At 38.2% G+C, this 19,661-nt stretch overlaps 1 protein-coding gene across 1 annotated transcript in view; it reads right to left on the bottom strand.

Annotated features, from left to right (window-relative positions):
- LOC150088255 (intermembrane lipid transfer protein VPS13A-like) overlaps positions 1–19,661 on the bottom strand; it is a 3,009,916-nt gene that overhangs the window by 419,356 nt on the left and 2,570,899 nt on the right. The gene's annotated exons all lie outside the window — the stretch shown is intronic.

Raw genomic sequence — 19,661 nt, 5'->3', positions numbered from 1 at the left:
TCATACAGCGAATAATTTGGGCATCTGAGATGAGCAGTAGACGAATCAACCGATAACTGAGATTCTGTCAGAAAAAGTACATGGGGTTTGGCAGACTGCAAGTGGAAATGGACACCGTTGAGATTAGAATTGAGACCACATATATTTGTGAAATGAATTAGGAAGTCTTTGGGAGGTTTAGATCTTTTCGCAGATAAGCTTGCTCTATTAGTTTGACAATTCATGGTGTATTCAATAGTAAGAAAAATTAGGTGGGACATGCTGCATGAAGTAATGAAATTTTTGGATATGGCGTACATGTGGTAAGAATATACCCAGATCCTTGACATAACGTGGCCTCGACAATGCTCCCCGCATACACACTACTCGAACTCCCTCCAGTCACTATCTGGCAGAGTAGAGGTAGCAAGATTATACACTAGCTGATCCAGAAGCTTCCTAGAGAGTTACCAATAGGTTCAGTCCGGTGTACTAACTAGCGGCCGGCCTGCGAACACCGTTTTAGAGCTGTACCCTCGAAATATAAGGAATATTGGATCTTGCTACGACGTTCATCATAACCTCAAAAGTCATCAATCATACTGCATAATGGAAGAGATAGGGAAGGGTTGACCGGAACTTAGCTCCTGAGACTAAACATGGGTTCCACCACTTCAAGCCTCCAATAAGCAAAGTGGTGGTATTTCACCGGTTGATGAGAGTCATCTACCACCTAGTACTGCCTGGTAACATAGAGGGAGCGGCGTTCCTCCATGTGGTGTGGGTGCCACACCTCGACCCCTGCTTACGTTGGTTCACACCTGGGTGGTCACCCACCATGTACTTGTGCATGGAGGTTATACCCAGGATTACTAACAGTCCCACCATCGTGAAGGTGTAAGCAGAGGATTTGGCTGTCACAGACCGTCGAGACTTCGCCGAAATTGGGTCCACTTGACTTGAGTGTCACCCGAATATCAGTTCCATCAGTGTTTTAGACTCCCAGGTAGCAAGTACAGCTTGTCTGGCATATCTGAGAGAATGTCTGTGACAACCTCAAGGACCAAATGTAGAGTATGTCTAGGCTGTTGAATGAGTTTTAATATGTACAGTAAATTTTTGACTTAAAACTTAATTGAAAACAGTGTTATAGTGAAACCTGTGCTGTTTGAGGCCATACTAAGCAAGGTATTGCTGTACGTATATATATATCTAACTATACCAATATTTAAATAATGTTGAAATAGTTGGAAACGGAATATATCATAATAAAAAGGAGGTACAGCATACATCAGAGGCAGCAAAAAGCATATCCCTCTACATGATGCTTGAAATATAACTAATAAATTAGAACAAAGATTTAAATAAAAATAAAACAATGCCAGCAGCACGGCAAGACCAGCGTGAAAAAGGCGAAATTAAACCTAAATTAATTCAAATAAAACTGGGAGGGAATTTAGGTTTAATTTCACCTTTTTTGCTCTGGCCCTGCCGCACCGCTGGCATTATTTCATTTTTATTTGAATCCTATTCCAGTTTATTAGTTATATATATATATAGAGAGAGAGAGAGAGAAAGAGAGAGAATCAGTTCTAACAGGCAGAAAATTGAGTAGGGGTGCCACAAAAAAAAAAAAAATTACTTAGGGGTGCCATTATTAGCATTAGTAGAGACAATGCGATGCAAGAAAGCAAGCTTATGCAACATCAGCCAAAAAAAAAAAAAACTTGCATTTCACTGCTCCATTAGTTCCAAATGCCTGTCCAGCTCAGCCTGGACATTTGTATTATGGAATACTTTAAAAGAAGAAATCACAGTCACATGCATATCTTTAAGAAAATATTGCAGAAGCAGGATGCAAAAATGAATGATGTGGAGCTGGCTATTCAAACAGAACAGAAAAAGATAGCCTGAGACAGTTACAGAGTGATGAAAAGGACAAACCTACAATAGGTACAAGTTGATCTGTAACAGTACCAAAAATAAGGTCAGTGAATACAAGGCTGCATATAAGAAAGCACTGGCTAAGAGAGAAAAGAATGGGGACAAGGAATTTTTCTTGTATGTGAATAGAAGGAAAAAAAAACAAACTAGATTGGACCTTTGTGTACTGGGTGTGGGTAAGTCTTAGACATCTGATCAGCTGATCTTGCAGATGACTTGAACATGTACTTTACATTTGTCTTTACTGATGAAAGACCCTTCATGCTTAGAAGAGGCTGTGCAAGTGAGGCTGAGCCATATGAAATTAGTGATATTATAATTACAGATGACTGTTTATTAGAAAAACTTTTGAGCATAAAGGGAAGTAAGACTCCTAGAGTTGATGACATATACCCTGTAGGTTTGAGGAAGAGTGGGAGGGAGTGTACTGAATCACTGAGGTTAATTATGAGGAAATCTTTGGAATCAGGGGAGATTAATTTGAATTGTAGAAGTGCCAATTTATCGCCAATACATAAAAGTGGTTCTAGGAGTGAAGCTGGTACAGACCAGATAGTCTGACTTCATTGGTAGGAAATACCTTAGAAGGGGTGATTAAGAGTGTAATCCAGGATAATTTAGATAGATATTGCATTCCGAAGGACACATAACATGGCTTTGTTAAGAGTAAATTGTGCTACTAATTCAGTAGACTATTTTGACACAGTTACTCGTGAGCTGTATTTAGGTAATAATTTCACCCTAGTTTATTTGGATTTTAGCAAAGCGAATGGCTCAGTCCCTCACGAGAGGTTACTGTATAAGCTTGAACAGGTTGGGATTACTGGTAAGATTCTAAGATGGATTGCTGGATGGCTGCAGGGGGAGAAGGCAGAGGGGTGTGATTAATGGATATTATTCAGATTGGGGTAACGTCAGGAGTGGGGTACCTCAAGGATCAGTTCTTTGACCACTGTTGTTTCTCATTTTCATAAATGACATTGATGAAGAGATAGAAGCATGATGTCAAAATTTGCAGATGACATAAAGATTAGAGTCGTTAATGATCAGTGCCAAGCAATGCTCCTTCAGGATGAATTGAACAGACAAAGATGGTCAGAGAAGTGGCAGCTATGTTTTAATGCTGCTAAATGAAAGGGCTTACACATAGGGAATAGCAACCTACAAAAAATTATACACCTGTTGGGGTTGAATTAAAAACAGTGGAGGAGGAAAGGGATCTGGGAATTACAATACAGGTAGATATGAAGTTTTCTGTATAGTGTAAACAGGCAGCCAGGAAAGCCCATGGTCTCTTATCGATGATTTAGGGAATGTTATGCTTAGTTATCCATTATGGAATGTTAAACATAATCCTATTGTATAAGGCAATTGTAAGACCATATTTGGAATACTGTGTTCAAGTATGGAGACCCCATTTGAAAAAATACATCGAGCTTCTTGAAAGGGTCCAAAGATAAGCAACTCGAATGGAGATATGCAGAAGGATGACTGTATGAGGAAAGACTCAGATTATGTGGGCTTCAGAGATTGGCAACCAAGCACCTCAGAGGTAATCCGAATGAGGTTTATAAGACTCTGAAATGGATTAGAAAATGAATGAAGGTGGAATTCTCACTGTTGTAAAGAATTGTGGAGTTCGGGGGAACGTCCAGAGCTGCTTTACAATTAACACGATATTCTAAAGAATTCCACAACTAAGGATCATAAATTCAAATTACTAGAGGTGTATAAAGTCTTGAATGGTTTAAGCATGCTCAATGCTGATGGGATTCTGCCTCTTGCTCAGAATAATCACCTGAGAGGGCATAAATTCAAATTGAGGAAAGACAGATGTAACATAGATGTGCGGAAATTTGCCTTTAGCCAGCGGGTAGTTGGTTGATGGAACAGATTTCCATTCCTTGTTGTGGAAGTTGATAGTCTAAATAAATTTAAGGCTCAGCTGGACAGGTATTTCGATCGAATGGAGTGGTAAAGTGGAAGTTTTTTTTTGTTTTTTTTTTTTGGCTGATGCTGCATAAGCTTGCTTTCTTGCATCATATGCCTCTACTAATACTAATGCTAGTGTTAAAGCAATCTGAATAATCAGACGCACAGCAATGGCTTCAATTTGGGTTTGGAGTGTGATTTGCCTAGCTGAAATCTTTGAGCTAATTAAAATGGCTACACCACCACCATGAGCAGAATTGGATGTATTCTGATCTCATCTATAGATCAAGTAGTTTTTTTATGGAAATGGAGATTTGAGGAGTTAAATAGGTTTCTTGCAGCAGAAACCAACTGGAGAGAAGCAGTTAATTAAGCATCGAATATCATCAATGTTGCCATGAAAGCCTCTGCAATTCCACTGCAAAATATAAGGCATTACTTGAATTTAGAAGAAGCTGTACCTGATGTGGCTGTCTTATGGTATTCTGGCTTCAGTCCGTCTCTTTTTGGAAAGAGAGGGCGACCGATGTCCATCTCTTCTTCTGCAAATATTTCCAGAATCGGATCTTCCTGTTTGGATGAGTACTCTGCATCCATCGATGTATTCTGAATAATCTTTTTTGAAGGAGGATTATGATTATTTGAAGTAGTAGCAATCACTGGCGGAGGCTGAGATTTTGCTGGTATTGTGAGAGGTGTATTACTTGCTTGGTCTGAGTGCTTAAGGGCAATGGACTGTTGCTGAGAGAGGACAGCCCGAACCCAGTCGGAGATTGATGTGTTTGTTGGAACAGTAACATCAGTTTGAGTGGCAATGGTTTGATATTTTTTTGCAATATTGGCATAGGTACGGTTAGGTATACTGAGTGCAATTAATTTTCTTGCCTCCTGATAACTAACTCTGTTTTCAACTTTATTATATTTCACAATTTTTTTTCTCCATTTTCCACCTCTCACATGTCTTAGAGTAGGCAGGATGGTTGCCTTTGCAGTAGGGACAGATCACTTCTTTTGCCGAACAATCACTTTGAATGTGATTGGAGGATTCACAGTTGGGACAAACTGGATTCGCTCTGCATGTTGTTTGACAGTGGCCATACTTTTGACATTTATAACATCTCAACGGATTGGGTATGAAAGGACGAGTGCGGCAAAGTAGATATCCTGATTTTACTGATGAAGGTAGGTTTGGTCTGTTAAAGATGAGAATGATATTTCTGGTAGGTGTGAGAATATTGTCTTTTTTGATCATAATTCTTTTTACAGCAATTACATTTTGTTCCTTTGCACTTCTTTAATTTCTTCCTCCATTACATTCATCAGGTCCCAACTAGATATTACACCCTTTGATGTATTTAGGGTTGCATGTGGAGTTACTTTCACTGGAATACCAGCAAAATTTGTCATTTTTAGCAGTTTTTCAGAACGCCTACGGTTTAGAGTTTCAACAAGTAAGTCCCTGATTTCAGTCTCTTAACCGTCTTGGGAGACCCTGCAATACTTTCCAGATGTTTTTGGATTAGAAAGGGGGATAGCTTACTGAGAGGCTGTTCTGATAGTGAGTGCATTATTAAGAATGCAGGTAAGCCTGTCACCGAGGGATTGGTTGAAAACCAATCCCTCGGTGACAAATTTCAACCAATCCCTCAGTTGCGACAAATCATTGTAATTTTCCGTCTGTGGCAGAACTTGGTGGCTCTAAAGATGGAAACATATTTTGTTTCATGTTGGTTCCTTTTAGTTGGCAAATGAACTATTCTACTAAGGTTACTGCTCTTCCACGGAGAGGCAGGAGCAGTGCCTGGTGTGACCAAGCGAAATTGGTAGGAGTTAGTCTAATAAAATTTGAAAGATAAAGAAAGGTTACTTTCCTTCCTTGATGTCTACCAAAACTTTTGATAAAAGAGCTACTATTAAATAAAAGGATATATTAAGGACAGAAACGTAAAAGATAACTATGATTCACCTTTTAGAAAATCGCAGTGAAAGCACAGAGAAATCACTCAGTCATAATTGCTTGGCACCCGGGGCCGAAGGTACAAGCAGAGGATGTGGTTGTTGCAGAACAACTTAATTGCAGACCTGTTAGTTAAACATTAGGAGTAAAGGGAAGGTATTTTGCTTTCATAAAGGTGATTACAGTGGTCTCAGACAATTTTTAAATTCTATACAGTGGGACCAACTGATGATATTACCAACAGCAAATTCTAAATGCGAAGCATTCAAGGAATTAATCGTGGAAGCTACTGGGCTTTTGATACCGATTAAGAAATACTGTTCAAGGTTTAGGGCGAAATGGATGTCAGATGAACTAATGAGACTTGTGGCAGAGAAGTAAAATTCATGGGATGCATATGAATTATCACACCACACAGAAGCCTACGGTAGATATAAGCTAGTCTGTAATCAAGTCACAAAGGAGGTCAGGCAAGTGAAGGCAGATTATGAGAAATCTTTGGCAAAGGATGCAAAGAAAAACAGCAAGGGCTCCATTACTTATATAAACTCTAGAAGGAAGAGGATGAATCAGATTGGTCCACTTCATATCGATGGTTCGACTGTTGATGATCCTGCTCAGATAGCTGAGCAGGATCATCAACAGTCAAAACTGACAAATTGAATAAGTATTTTGCATCAATATTCACACATGAGGAATTCTGTAGGGAAGTGGAGGACAGAAGCTTATTAAACTCTAACAGGGAACTTGTAACTGAGAGCAAAGTGAAGGAGAAATTGCTGAAGTTAAACATAAGCAAGGCACCTGAGGTGGATGCGATCTATCCAGTTATATTAGAGGAGGTAGCAAAGGAAGTAGGCAGCTCCTTAGCCATAATTATAACAGCATCCTTGGACTCAGGGGAAATTGCCAGACTAGAGATGTGCAAATGTATATCCAATTCACAAAGGGGGGGGGGGAATCAAAGGGTAACACACGTAATTACAGACCTGTTAGTTTAACTTCTGTTCTGGGGAAAATAATGGAGTCACTGGTTAAAGAAGCATTGCAGGATCATCTAGACAAGACTGCAGTAATAATAGAAACAGCATGGGTTTGTTAAGGGAAAGTTTTGTCTGACAAATCTGATTGGATACTATGATGTAGTTACAAATGAACTGGATGCAAAAAATAATTTTGAAATCATATACTTGAATGTCAGAAAAGCTTTTGGTACTGTTGCGCATGGAAGACTACTGTACAAATTGGAGCAGAATGGTATTAAGGGAAAGTTGCTACAATGGATTAAATGATGGTTGAGTGGGAGACGACAGGAGTGGTAATCAATGGATGCTGTCATCATGTACTAATGTTATTAATGGAGTCCCCCAGGGCTCGGTGTTGTGCCCACTGTTGTTTTGTTTATTTATCAATGATATTGATGAAGGTAGATCAGGCTTATACAAGTTTGCAGTTGGCAGGGTTGGTAATGACACTAATGGCAGTGTGTTTCTGCAAGAGCATCTACAAAAGTTGGCCGGTTGGGCTAAGAAGTGGTAACTGATGCTTAACAGGGATAAATGCAAAGCACTGGATGTGGGTAGAAGTAACCCTAGAGAAACGTAACTGTGTGGTACTACACTTAGGGTGGTAGAAAATGAAAAAGACCTGGGAGTAATTGTGCAATCAGATATGAAGATTTCAGAGCAGTGCAGACAGGCTGCTGGAGCATTCATGGGGGGTTGTTAATGATATACAGGAATTTTGCTAGTGGGAAAAAGGTGTTATCCCTTTGTATAAGGCAATTATCACGCCATGCCTTGAGTACTGCATATAGACCTGTAGGCCTCATTTTAGAAAGGATGTAGCGTTGCTTGAGCTTGTATAGAGAAGGGCTACAAGATTCGTGAGGAGAACAAAGGGGTCCTCTTCCCAAGAAAGGCTTAAGTTCTGTAAATTGCAGCATCTGGAGACTAGGTACTTGCAAGGTGATCTGATTGAGGTGTTTAAGGCCCTGATGCACTCACTTGCCACCTCCCTTAAGGTTATAGGGTATATGCCATCAACCTTAGGAGCCATACTGGCTTGTAGGCTCAAAAAACTTGTTTTCATTAAAGAAACACGTGAGATTTCAACATCATTAATTATCTTTTTTTCAACTTCACTCCCATAATTTCTCACTGACTCAAAGATTTTTCTTTAGTGATTATCGGTGCAAGGTAACTGTTGATTTCATCTTCAACTTCAGGTGGGGTATTTAATGCTCTCCCAGATCCAATCTGGTTTATCTCTCCATTCTTTGCATTTCTATATGTGAAGAAATCCTTATCCCTCTTCTCTGCCAGTGATTTCTCATAATCTGCCTAACCTTTTCTGTGGCACTATTTCAGATCAATTTATAGCTGTTATAGGCTTCAGTGCTTTTTATTGCGCTGTAACGTTTCCTTACTGTCTTTTTCTGCTCAAGTAATCTGGCAACTTCGTTATTCATCTAACTTGGAATCTTCTTCGGGGAGTATTTTTTTAATGATATACGAGTATACACATTCAAGGATTCTTTGATTAATGTTTTAAAGGTATACCATAATTCAATTGTATTCACACTCTGTGAGATATCTACCCAGTCATGTAGAATCTTAAACTGTCTTAATTTCCTTTCCTGAAATTATAACCCATTCCTTTGCCTTTAACTGCTGCTACTACCTCTCTCTCTCTCTCTCTCTCTCTCTCTCTCTCTCTCTCTCTCTCTCTCTCTCTCTTCATTGTCCACCATATAACGTTATGATCACTTCCTGCTACTGGTTCCTATACTGTCAGCCCTATTATGTCATCTGGTTCATGGGTGATGATGAGGTCTAGAGTATTCTTTTCCCTAGTACTTTCCCTGCTGACATGTTGATACAAATAACAACCATCTAGTTGATTTAAAAATGTTATAACCCATGTGGAGTTTCCTTCCCATTTGCTCCACTCAATTAGAGGAGAATTAAAATCACCCATAATAAGACATTGATACTTACTTGCCCATTCCATTTGCATGTAGAGGCTCTCATCATAATCTTCACAATAACCTGGCCTGTGGATTACTTCCACTCTCATATACCTTTGCTTTTAACTATCTCACACCATACAGATTCTATACTAACATGCGAAATGTTTGAATCTAGGAAAGCTTTCATTGTGCTCAGGCTGCTTTTGATAAGAAGCATGACCCCATCATCCCTTCTATCTTCCCTATCCTTCCTAAATACAGACATTATACATACTGTAATGAAACTCATCATCCCATATCTCCAGGTGGCACCATGTTTCCATAAGCCCCATTATGTCACCGTTACTTGTCCTAACCAGCAGTTTAAATTCAATCATTTTATTGATGACAATTCTGACATTACTGTATATACAATTAAGACTTAAGTGTTCTTGTGCTGATACACCTACCCTGATACACCCCTTAAAGTTATTTAAGCTAGGTTCCCTGGCATTTGCTATCCACTCATTTGAAACATTTTTGCCCTCAGAACATATTGCTACTATGTTCTGTTGGGTAACAAACAAATACCCTTGAGGTATGTGCAAGAGTTAATTTGACCAATACTATCAGATAAACATGTATTTATATTACCCTTTCCCCCCCCCCCAAACTAGCAATTTTCCTGATCCTTTAAGGTATCCTCAATAATACTGGCAAAAACTCTTGCACCACCTTTGTGTAAATGTAGCTCATCTCTACAAAACAGATTCCTTCTAACTACAAGTGTGGGTCAATCTGATTGAAATTTCCCCCCAAAGTCCTTGCAGCATTCTTCAAGTCTTGAGTTAATCCATAAGGCTTACAGCATATGATCCCTCCTATCGTGTCTGGGTAGAACTGTAGACACATAGACATTGTGACCTAACTCGCAGAATTTCATCAGCATGGTCCTATATTTGTCTAACAAATCATCAGATCTTGTATGCTTAATATCATTAGTCCACACATATGAATAATAATATTCTCTTTACCTCTCCTTAAAATCTGACAGTCTTTTGGTGACATCATTAATAGTTGCTCCTGGCAAACATACCCTGGTTCTATCTCTATTACAAAAAATACTTCCCATTTCCCTGACAATGGAGTATCCTAATAGAACTAAGTCCTTTGGAACCAGAGCAGTTTGCACCTGGTTATCCTGTTCTGGGGCCCAGGAGTGCATCACTTGATAGGTTACTAGAGCCTTGAGTCCCTGACCAATAACATTTTTCTCAAAGGCAAGCATCGGTTTTTCAGTGACAAAAATTGTTCTAGCAATACACCAAATTTTAACTTAAGATCGGTACACTCCTTACAACAGTGACAAAGAAAAGAATCTCCAGTTGAGCTATGATTATCTAGATCGACCTTGGAATACAATCCACAGGTTCTGTAAAGGATAAAATCATGACTTACCTGGAAATTACTATCGGCTATTTCCATATGAGTCATGGTTGTTGTTGTTTGTTGTTTGGTTTTTAGGAGCATTAGTAACTAAGGCCATATTGCTCCGGGGATATGCGGTGGTCATTCCCTGACCTTTCCGCATCCTCCGTATTTGGTGGGCATGGGCTCGAACCCAGGTCTAATCAAGAAGTGTGTGCTACGCACTGCTGCTCCTGCCCACCTGGCTACGGAGGTACCATGAGTCGTGGTACCCTCTGACAAAGTGTTCAAGGTGAATTTTGTAACAACCATTGTAAAATTTACTAAATATTAATAAAATAAACTTTCAAAAATTATATTTATAATATTTAAAAAAATCAAACTATTACAGGAAATAAAAAACTTACCAAAAAAAACTTTAAACTATACTAAATAAACTCTGAAATCCTGCTCTACTCCACTACTATTGATCTAATCCCCTCCTATCACTATGAAGAGCTCCACAAAGCATGGCTGCTCGCCACGAATGCCAACAGTCGAAAAGGTCTTAAGTCGGGGACCACTGTTCTAAATTCTCCAGTTGCAATGTGGATGGATTGGTGGTGAACTGGGTCTAGCCATTGGAGTATGCTGTTTCTAGCAGATGTGTACACACAGGACCAATAATCTAATTTAGATCAGACAAGTGCATGATACACGTAGAGCAAAATATAGCAGTCTGCTCCCCAATTATTGGAAGAAAGTTTTAGTCCCCTAATGCACTTTGTCTGCAGCTGATGGATGTGGGGTAGGAATGTCAAATTAAACTATATCCATTTGTGACAAAAATGTAAATGAAAATCTGAAACCATTAGACATTGCCTTTCAATGACCCTCATATTAAATGACTGAGAAAAGATATCGAAATCATGAAGAAATAGAGCACTTTTCAATGTTGGAGGAATTCATTCAATAATGGAATTAACTTTGATAGCAAAAAGCGTAACACTTAGAACTGACTCTTGGAGAACTTCTTCTTCTTGGTAAAAAGGTTGAGAGAGAATTGACCCCCACACAAACTTGGAATGAGCATTTCACAAAAAATTTTAATTGACTCCTAAGATCAAGATTATAAATGTCTCCACTAGAGTGTTTGCAATAGCACATCCATTATGTTCTAGGATCAATATAGTGTGTAATGAGTATATGCCCTTCATATACTGAACTCTGTCTCAGACAAATTTAGGTGTCATTGTCTGAGTGATCGAAGATGTGATAAATCCAAGATCCCTTCTGACTCTGATGTCTAACTGTTCTGAATTCTTACCATTTTTGGTTTCAATTAAAAAGTTACCAGAACACGGCCAATTTACTGATTTCGGAGAGTGTACGAAGTCTTCTAATCTCTTCTGTATAAATAAGGGTGACATTAGCATTAGCAGTGGTAAATGATGCAAGAAAGCAAGCTTATACAGCATCAGCAAAAAACAAAAAAAAAAAAACACCTCCCATTTCACCTATTTATTTCCTCCAATAGTTTGTCTAGTTCTTCCTTGAATTTATTTAAGCTATGACCTTTCACAACAATGGCTGGAAGCCTGTTCCAGCAATCAACCACCTGCTGGCTAAAGGAAAACTTTCATTATTTTGCAACCATGCTTCCTCAATTTGAATTTGTGCTCTCTCATGTGTGTGTGTATGTGTGTGTGTGTGTGTGTGGTCTGAGCAAAAGGAAGAATCTCATTGGCATTGAGCTTGCTGAATCCATTAAAAGCCTCACTCAGATCACCTCACAATTGCTTAGTCTCCAGGCACTGTAATTTGAAGAACTGAAGCCGTTCTTTATAAGAGAACCTCTGCATTCTGCTCATCAATCTTGTTGCCCTTCTCTGTACTCATTCCATCAGCTCCACATCCTTTCTAAAATGAGGCCTCCAGACCTGTAATATACAGCACTCAAGATGTGGCTTGACCATTATCTTATACAATGGAATAATCACATACTTATCTCGGCTGGCAAAATTCTAGTATATCATAGACAAACCCCATGAGCTGTCCTAGCAGCCGGTCTCTGCATTGCTTAGAGAACTTCATATCTGGCTGCACAATTACCTCCCATGTCCTTTTCTTTTTCTATTATCTTGAATGTAGTACCAAATTGTTGGTATGTTATGCTGGTGTTACTGCTACCCATATGCAGGTAGTACTTTGCATTTATCAATGTTAAACTTCAGTTACCATTTCTCAGCTCAACTGCCTAACTTTTTTAGATCCTATTGCAGTAGCATACTGTCATTACCATCATTAATTACAGTGCTAACTTTCGTATCATCTGCAAACTTGGACATTAAGCCTTCATCAATATTGGCGCACAATAGCTGTTGTTGTTTGGTTTTTAGGAGCATTAGCAACTAAGGCCATATTGCTCCGGGAATATGCGGTGGTCATTCCCTGACCTTTCCGCATCGTCCGTATTTGGTGGTGACGGGCTCGAACCCCGGTCTAATCAAGAAGTGTGTGCTACACACTGCTGCTCCTTCCCACCTGGCTACGGAGGTGCCTGGCGCACAATAGCCTTAGATGCTGATGCACCATTAAACTTCCAATAACTAACTAACTAACCTTCATCAATAACATTGATAAATATAAAAAACAACAATGGACCCAAAACCAAACCATGGGGGACTCCTCTAATAACATCAGCCCATGAAGAGCAATGTCCATTGATTACCACTCAACCATCCCAGGGCTGGCTCAAAGGTATATGGCACCCCTAGGCCATATTGACTTATGGCGCCCCCTCTTGCCAATTCAAAGATTTTCATTTTTTTAGAATGATTAATTTTGCCAATTTGCGCAAAGGTTTAGGGGGCATTGGTGCCCCTAAACCTTGGCACCCATAGGCCAGTGCCTACTCGGCCTTACCCTAAAGCTGGCCCTGAACCATCCCTTTATCCATAGCAGCAACTTTCCCTTAATGTCGCTGTACTCCAATTTGTACAGCAGTCTTTTATGTGCGACAGTATCAAAAGCTATCCTGAAATCCAAGTATATGATATGAAAATTATTTTTTGCATTCAGTTCCTTTGTGACCACATTGTAGTATCCAGTCAAGTTGTCAGACAAAATTCCCTTTAACAAACCCATGTCATATCTGAAGTATAATTGTGGTCTTGTCTAGATGATCCTGTATTACTTCTTTTAACAGTCGCTCCATTAGTTTCCCTGCAATAGAAGTTAAACTAACAGGTCAGTAATTACTCATGACACTCTTTGATCCCCTTTGGGAACTGGGGACACAATTGCACATTTTGTGTGGCCTCCCTTGAATCTGAAGATAAAATGTTCTCATAATTTTGGCAAAGGGTTTCTTATCCACTTTGGCACTTCCCTTAATATAATTGGATAGATCCCATTTATCCAAGGTGCCTTTTTTATGTTTAGATTCAACAAATTGTCTCCGACTTTCCTTCAATTATCACAGAATCATTTAGCTCTCTAGTGCATAATAAATTTTTAGCATCCCTTTCCCTAAAGAATTCCTAATGTGTGAACGTATATGCAAAATACTCATTCAGTTTTTCAGCAACCTGAGCAGGGTCATCAACAGTTAAACCATCGATATCGAGTGGACCAATTTTATTCATCCTCTTCCTTTTAGTGTTTGCATAAGTAAAGAAGTCTTGGCTGTTTCTCTTTACATCCTTAACCAATAATCTAATCTGCATTCATTTGCCTATCTTTTGACTTGAATACAGACTAATTTATATCTATATCTCTAATTTATATCTACATCAGCTTCTGAATCACGTTATAATTTTTTTGCATCCCATGCACTTTTCTACTCTACTCAATAGGTCATATGACATCTATTCAGGTCCAAGCCTTGAACAGTATTTGTTCATTGGTATGAAAAGCTTAGTAGCTTCTAAGATTAATTACTTGATTGTTTCCCATTTAGAATTTTCTGTTGCTAATATCATCAATTGGTCCTACTTCATAGAATTTAAAAACTGTCTGAGACAACTGCAGTCACCTTTATGAAAGTAAAAACTTCTCCCTTTACCCTTGATGGTGTTGCATCTTTAAGTAAAATTCCAAATCAATACACTGTGATCACTGCCACCTAGTGGTTCCTTATCTGCAGATTCTTAATGTATAAATAATCACTGCTGATAAACAGATCAAGAGTGAAATTAAAGAGGCCTGTGCTACCGGGTTCCATAAATGAGTAAAGAAATTCAGTGCGACTGGAACATGTGGTGTTTTTTTTTTTTTTTTGGTTCAGTGACCGGGCTCATCGCACATCACAGAGTCAAATGAGATACCCACTACCCAACAAACAATAAATGAACTTGAGAGTGGGAAGCCAGGGCTACTCAGACACCATATTACACCTCCACCAGCCTGAATATTGTTAACCCATGCAGGTGAACCCACTAGTTGATTGAACCAAGGTGAGCCATTCCAGGATCACCTTTCCTGTTGATGCAGGGGCCCAAAGTGGTGCTGGTGCCCTCAATCACCAAGACCCCCCTTTCCAAGTTTCCTTGGGTTGCAGAGCATATGCCATGCAAAACTACCACCATAGCAATCATGTAAACATGCCGGATTACTATGGGGGTAGTCTTGCATCCCAGCGATGTCAATCTGGAGGACCAGCAGCATCACTGGGAGGATTCCATATCATGTACAGGTGCCTACATCGAGGGGTCATTTAAAGTCACCCCCAGATGAAGATTTCTCTCCTTTTTTCTTACCATTCATTTTAGTTTTGATATATGTCTATTGTTTTAGTTCCACTTGGTCTTCTAGTGTTTGATATTTCAGAGTGGCCTACTTTCCACTGTGATTTTCTCTCACACTAACTCTCCGATGCTCTAATAACTTCAACTGATACCTCATCCACAGAGGGTGTATGGCTAAAAAAATAGTAGCGGAACACTTCTTCTCCAGAAGACTACATGATAACACCACATCAACTGTACATTAACTGAACCAGACTTCAGACTCACAGTTCATAGAACCACCAGTTCTAGCATTCAGCTCATGGTAAATCAAAATGCAGCACTTGCACACGCATCACAGTATATCTAATTAGTTGGAACTCTTTATCACATTGGAACACATTGTACTTTAGTAAGAAACATTCAAGTTTCATTGTGAAATTTATATTTTCGTTTATAAATAAATTTTTAAAGAAATCTATTAATTTTAAAGATTACTATTAATATATATTTTTTAGTAGCAATGGGTAAAATAGATATTTCTCCCTCCCCTTTGATTATGCCATTGTTTCATAATATTAGGTGTATAAGTTTAATGATTTTCTATTATGACATTTAGAAAAAGTACCGGAACATTGTTCCGGTGCGTTCCTGCCCGAATACACCACTGCTCATCCACTGCTTTCTGGGAATGTTTACCCATCATAGCTGTGTGACTTTGCATATATATTAGTGCTTTTCCTGAATTGAACTTGGTCTCTTATGAAACAAATGTACATATGATTAGCCTTGAAATAAAATGCACAATTAAACTGAATTCTTCTAGATACATGTTATTTTACTATTTATTTTTTTGCCTTTTTTTTTCTGAAACGTCTTTCCTTTTTTACAGATCTCCTTCCATCTCTTTCTCATAACAGTACATACTGTTAATTAATTATTTCCAGTTTTCACACTTTTTGTCCTGGTGCAAAGAAAAATCAGGTTGAACTGGCACCAATGACATCTATCTGGAATGGCAATCAGCAGAGTCCTGTCACATTGAGAGATGGCAAAAGAGTTACTAGTTAGTTGTTTTCAATCAAAATAGTTACCAAAACTACATATTTCAAAATGAGAATTCAACAAGTTACAGGTGCTAGAGTGAAATCTACAAACAATATGTATTCATCCTTTCACATGTGCTATCGGTATTGACTGCATTTTAAAGGAAAATAATATTGTAAAACACAAGGTATACCTGGTTGACTGAAATGGAATACCAGGGCTGTAGTTATAAAAATACAAGAAAAGAGCAGAGGGCATGCTATATGTAAGAATAAAATAACGATGAAACAGTAATTAATCAAGAGCAGTAGCGGCTCGTTACTCTGATGTTTGGGGGTGCTGCATCTTAAAGTTACATTAAATTGTCTTGGTTATAAGACATGCAGAAATACAGAGTAATAATAATAAGCAAGCTAAAAATACTACAAAACATTAATTAGACATTTACCATTAACAGACTTGAACTTTTATTTAAAAACAAAATCCATTCTTCGGTTTTTATTTGTTGAAAATAGATTAATAACATTTTCATTCAAGTTTGGTGCACTGTTGACCAAGCTTTCCTCTACTGAAAGCATTGCTTGAGCATTTAGCCTTTCTAGATTCATAGAAACATTCATAAAAAATGTTTTCATTCTTTTTAATGCCAAATAGTGCATTTGGGCTCTGAAGTAGTCATCGGAATGGCCGAAAGAACTTTTATGAGTTTTGTAAGTTCACCAAGAACTTCAGCTAGATTATTTTCTGAGATAAATTTCAGCATCAGTTAATTTGAAATAATTGTGTAGATCATGTCTGCTATAGAAAACTTGTAATTCCATAAGATGTTTTTCTCTTTCGATCCTCCCCTACCCCTTCCACGGGCATTTTCGTATGAAAAATAACAAAGTTCTCCTTGTTAAACATTTTAGTAGCAATTAATTGCTTTGTAAAAGAATATCTCTCACCTATGTCAACACTTATATAGTCGCATACTTCCTTTGCTTCAATCATGAGTGTTTTTGAAGGATTTTCACAGTACATTGAATTCATGATTTTTAGAATCGCTTTCTTACAGTATTCTATATATTCATGTATTTTAACTGCCTCAATTTCTCGAGATTGCATTTGATTATAAATAACTTCCACATGAGGCATTATCTGAAGGAAAAGTTCTAACCAGACCTCGAATTTTTCATTACTCAAGATGTGAAAAATTCCAGTTGCTTCTGAAATCGTCTTATCTGCGTTTGCTGTCACTTGTAGTTCCTCCATGCACTTTTTTAAGGATTCAAAATTTTCATAAACGCTGTTCACAGTGTGCATATTGAAGTGACGCCGTGGTGATCTCGAGAAAAATGTTATTATCAACATGAGGTTCGAAAAGAATATTCTTGAATCTCGGGTACTATTTGCTGTATTTCTCATCACCAGATTCAGTTGGCGTGCATAGCAGTGAATAAAATGTGCATTTTTATATACTTCTTTTATTTTAGCCTGAACTCCCCCATTCTTGCCTTTCATGACACTTGCGCCATCAAATGTCTGAGGAACCCATTTGGTTTTCCGGAGTGAAAAAAATGCTAAAAAATGTCTCTGTTCAGTTCATATCTCAGAACAATTATCATTTGTATCTGTTCTGAAACAGATACAAATGTCATCAGCCATGACAGCTATGAATGAAGCTTCTTTAATTTCTCTTTTTATTTCATCCCAGCATATTTGCAGAAAACAGTCAAGAATATCATTCTGAATAGTTTTTGAAATGCCTTTAAATGCTGCATTACTTTCTAAATGGTTCTTTAAATTGGAATCTAATGTACAGGCAAAATTTATTAATCCTCTGAATACTCCTGGATTTTTAGAATCATCTTTTTTGTCATGTCCACGTAAAGGAATTTCAAACTGTCCACAAAATTTAATGCAGTCTATTATTTTAGATAATACCTCACGATTCTTGGTAACTGTTCTGTTATGTTTACATATTGAAAGTCTGTAGGCCTTAGTAAGCTGTTCTTTAATATTTATTCTTCCGAAAAGCGATAGTGAAATCACATTATCAATATGTTTCTTTGAACTCTCATGTTTTAGGAGTTTTTTCTTTCATTCTGTTTATGTTTGTACAGCCACTTTTTGTCCACATTAAGTCACCTCTGAATAGTAAATGGAAAACAAAATGATGCATTTTTAACTTCACAACCACAAAGCCAACTTTTCCTTTGGTACCATTCAGTTTTAAAACTGTGAATATATTTCTTATTATTACTTGCTTATTAATACTTGGTAAATTATTATTATTATTACCCCGCAGAGAAATTTGAATCTTTGGTGTGAGGCGGCCTTCTTTTTTAATTGCATTTTTTTCTTAGAGAGATAATTGTGAAAAACTAAGTTGCTGAAGTTTATTCACTGTCACGTGATTTACTTCATGGGGAAGCACGGAGGCTATGATCGAATCAAATTTCACAAAATCGTGTGTCGTAGAAATAATGTTTTACTTACACGTCACCTCATAATATAACTTCAACTTACCAAGTTCAAGCTCAATTAAGCTGTAATCACGTAATTACACTGTTGAACGTTGAGTATTGACTTAACACTGATATTATTTAGTTACTTAATGGGAATTTGGGCGAATAGCAAAAAGACACCGTCACTGTGGCTGTTAACCTATCATGGTCAATGATGAAATCTGCACTGTGCACTTTACAATGACTTTGATTTGTTTCACCAATAAAAAATGTATATTGGCAAGTTGCCAATGGCAACCAACTACCAGATATTCACTGGAATGCAAAATGTGTCACTACCTGGTGCACAGTGATGAGGCCTATGGTTAATTAAACTTCAAAGTTCGAAATGATTTCATGTTTTTATTAGCATTAGCATTAGTAGAGGCATTTGATGCAAGAAAGCAAGCTTATGCAGCATCAGCCAAAAAAAAAATAATAATAAAAAAATTAATAAAAAATAACCACTTCCACTTCACCCCTCTGTTCGTTCGAAATACCTGTCCAGCTGAGCCTTAAACTTATTTAGGCTATCAACTTCCACGACAAGGGATGGAAGTCTGTTCCACCAACCAACCACCTGCTGGCTAAAGGAAAATTTCCGTACGTCTATCCTACATCTGTCTTTCCTCAATTTGAATTTATGCCCTCTCAGGTGATTATTCTGAGCAAGAGGAAGAATCCCATCAGCATTGAGCATGCTCAAACCATTCAAGGCTTTATACACCTCTATCAGATCACCTCGCTGGTGCCTAGTCTCCAGACACTGTAATTTGCAAAACTTAAGCCTTTCTTCGTAAGAGCACCCCCTTTGTTCCATTCACTAATCTTGTTGCCCTTCTCTGTACTCGTTCCAGCAGCTCTACATCATTCTTGAAATGAGGCCTCCAGGCTTGTATACAGTACTCTAGGTGGGCCTGACCATTGCCTTATACAAGGGAATAATCACCTTCTTATCCCTGCTAGAAAAATTCCTATATATCATTGACAATACACCATGAGCTACTCTTGCAGCCCATCTGCACTGCTCAGAGAACTTTGTATCTGCCTGCACAACCACCCCAGGTCCCTTTCATTCTCTACCACTGTCAGTGTAGTACCACAGAGTTGATACATTGCTCTGGGGTTGCTGTTTCCCATATGTAGTACTTTACATTTGTCAATATTAAACTTCATTTGCCACCTCTCAGCCCATCTGCTCAACCTTTTGTTTGTTTTATTTGTTTATT

The sequence above is a fragment of the Mastigoproctus giganteus genome, chromosome 3 (assembly GCF_048544385.1).
Source record: "Mastigoproctus giganteus isolate SK-2022 chromosome 3, ASM4854438v1, whole genome shotgun sequence".
Taxonomy (NCBI): domain Eukaryota; kingdom Metazoa; phylum Arthropoda; class Arachnida; order Uropygi; family Thelyphonidae; genus Mastigoproctus; species Mastigoproctus giganteus.
The sequence above is the reverse complement of the archived record's forward strand: the minus strand, read 5'-3'. Positions and strand labels throughout refer to the sequence as shown.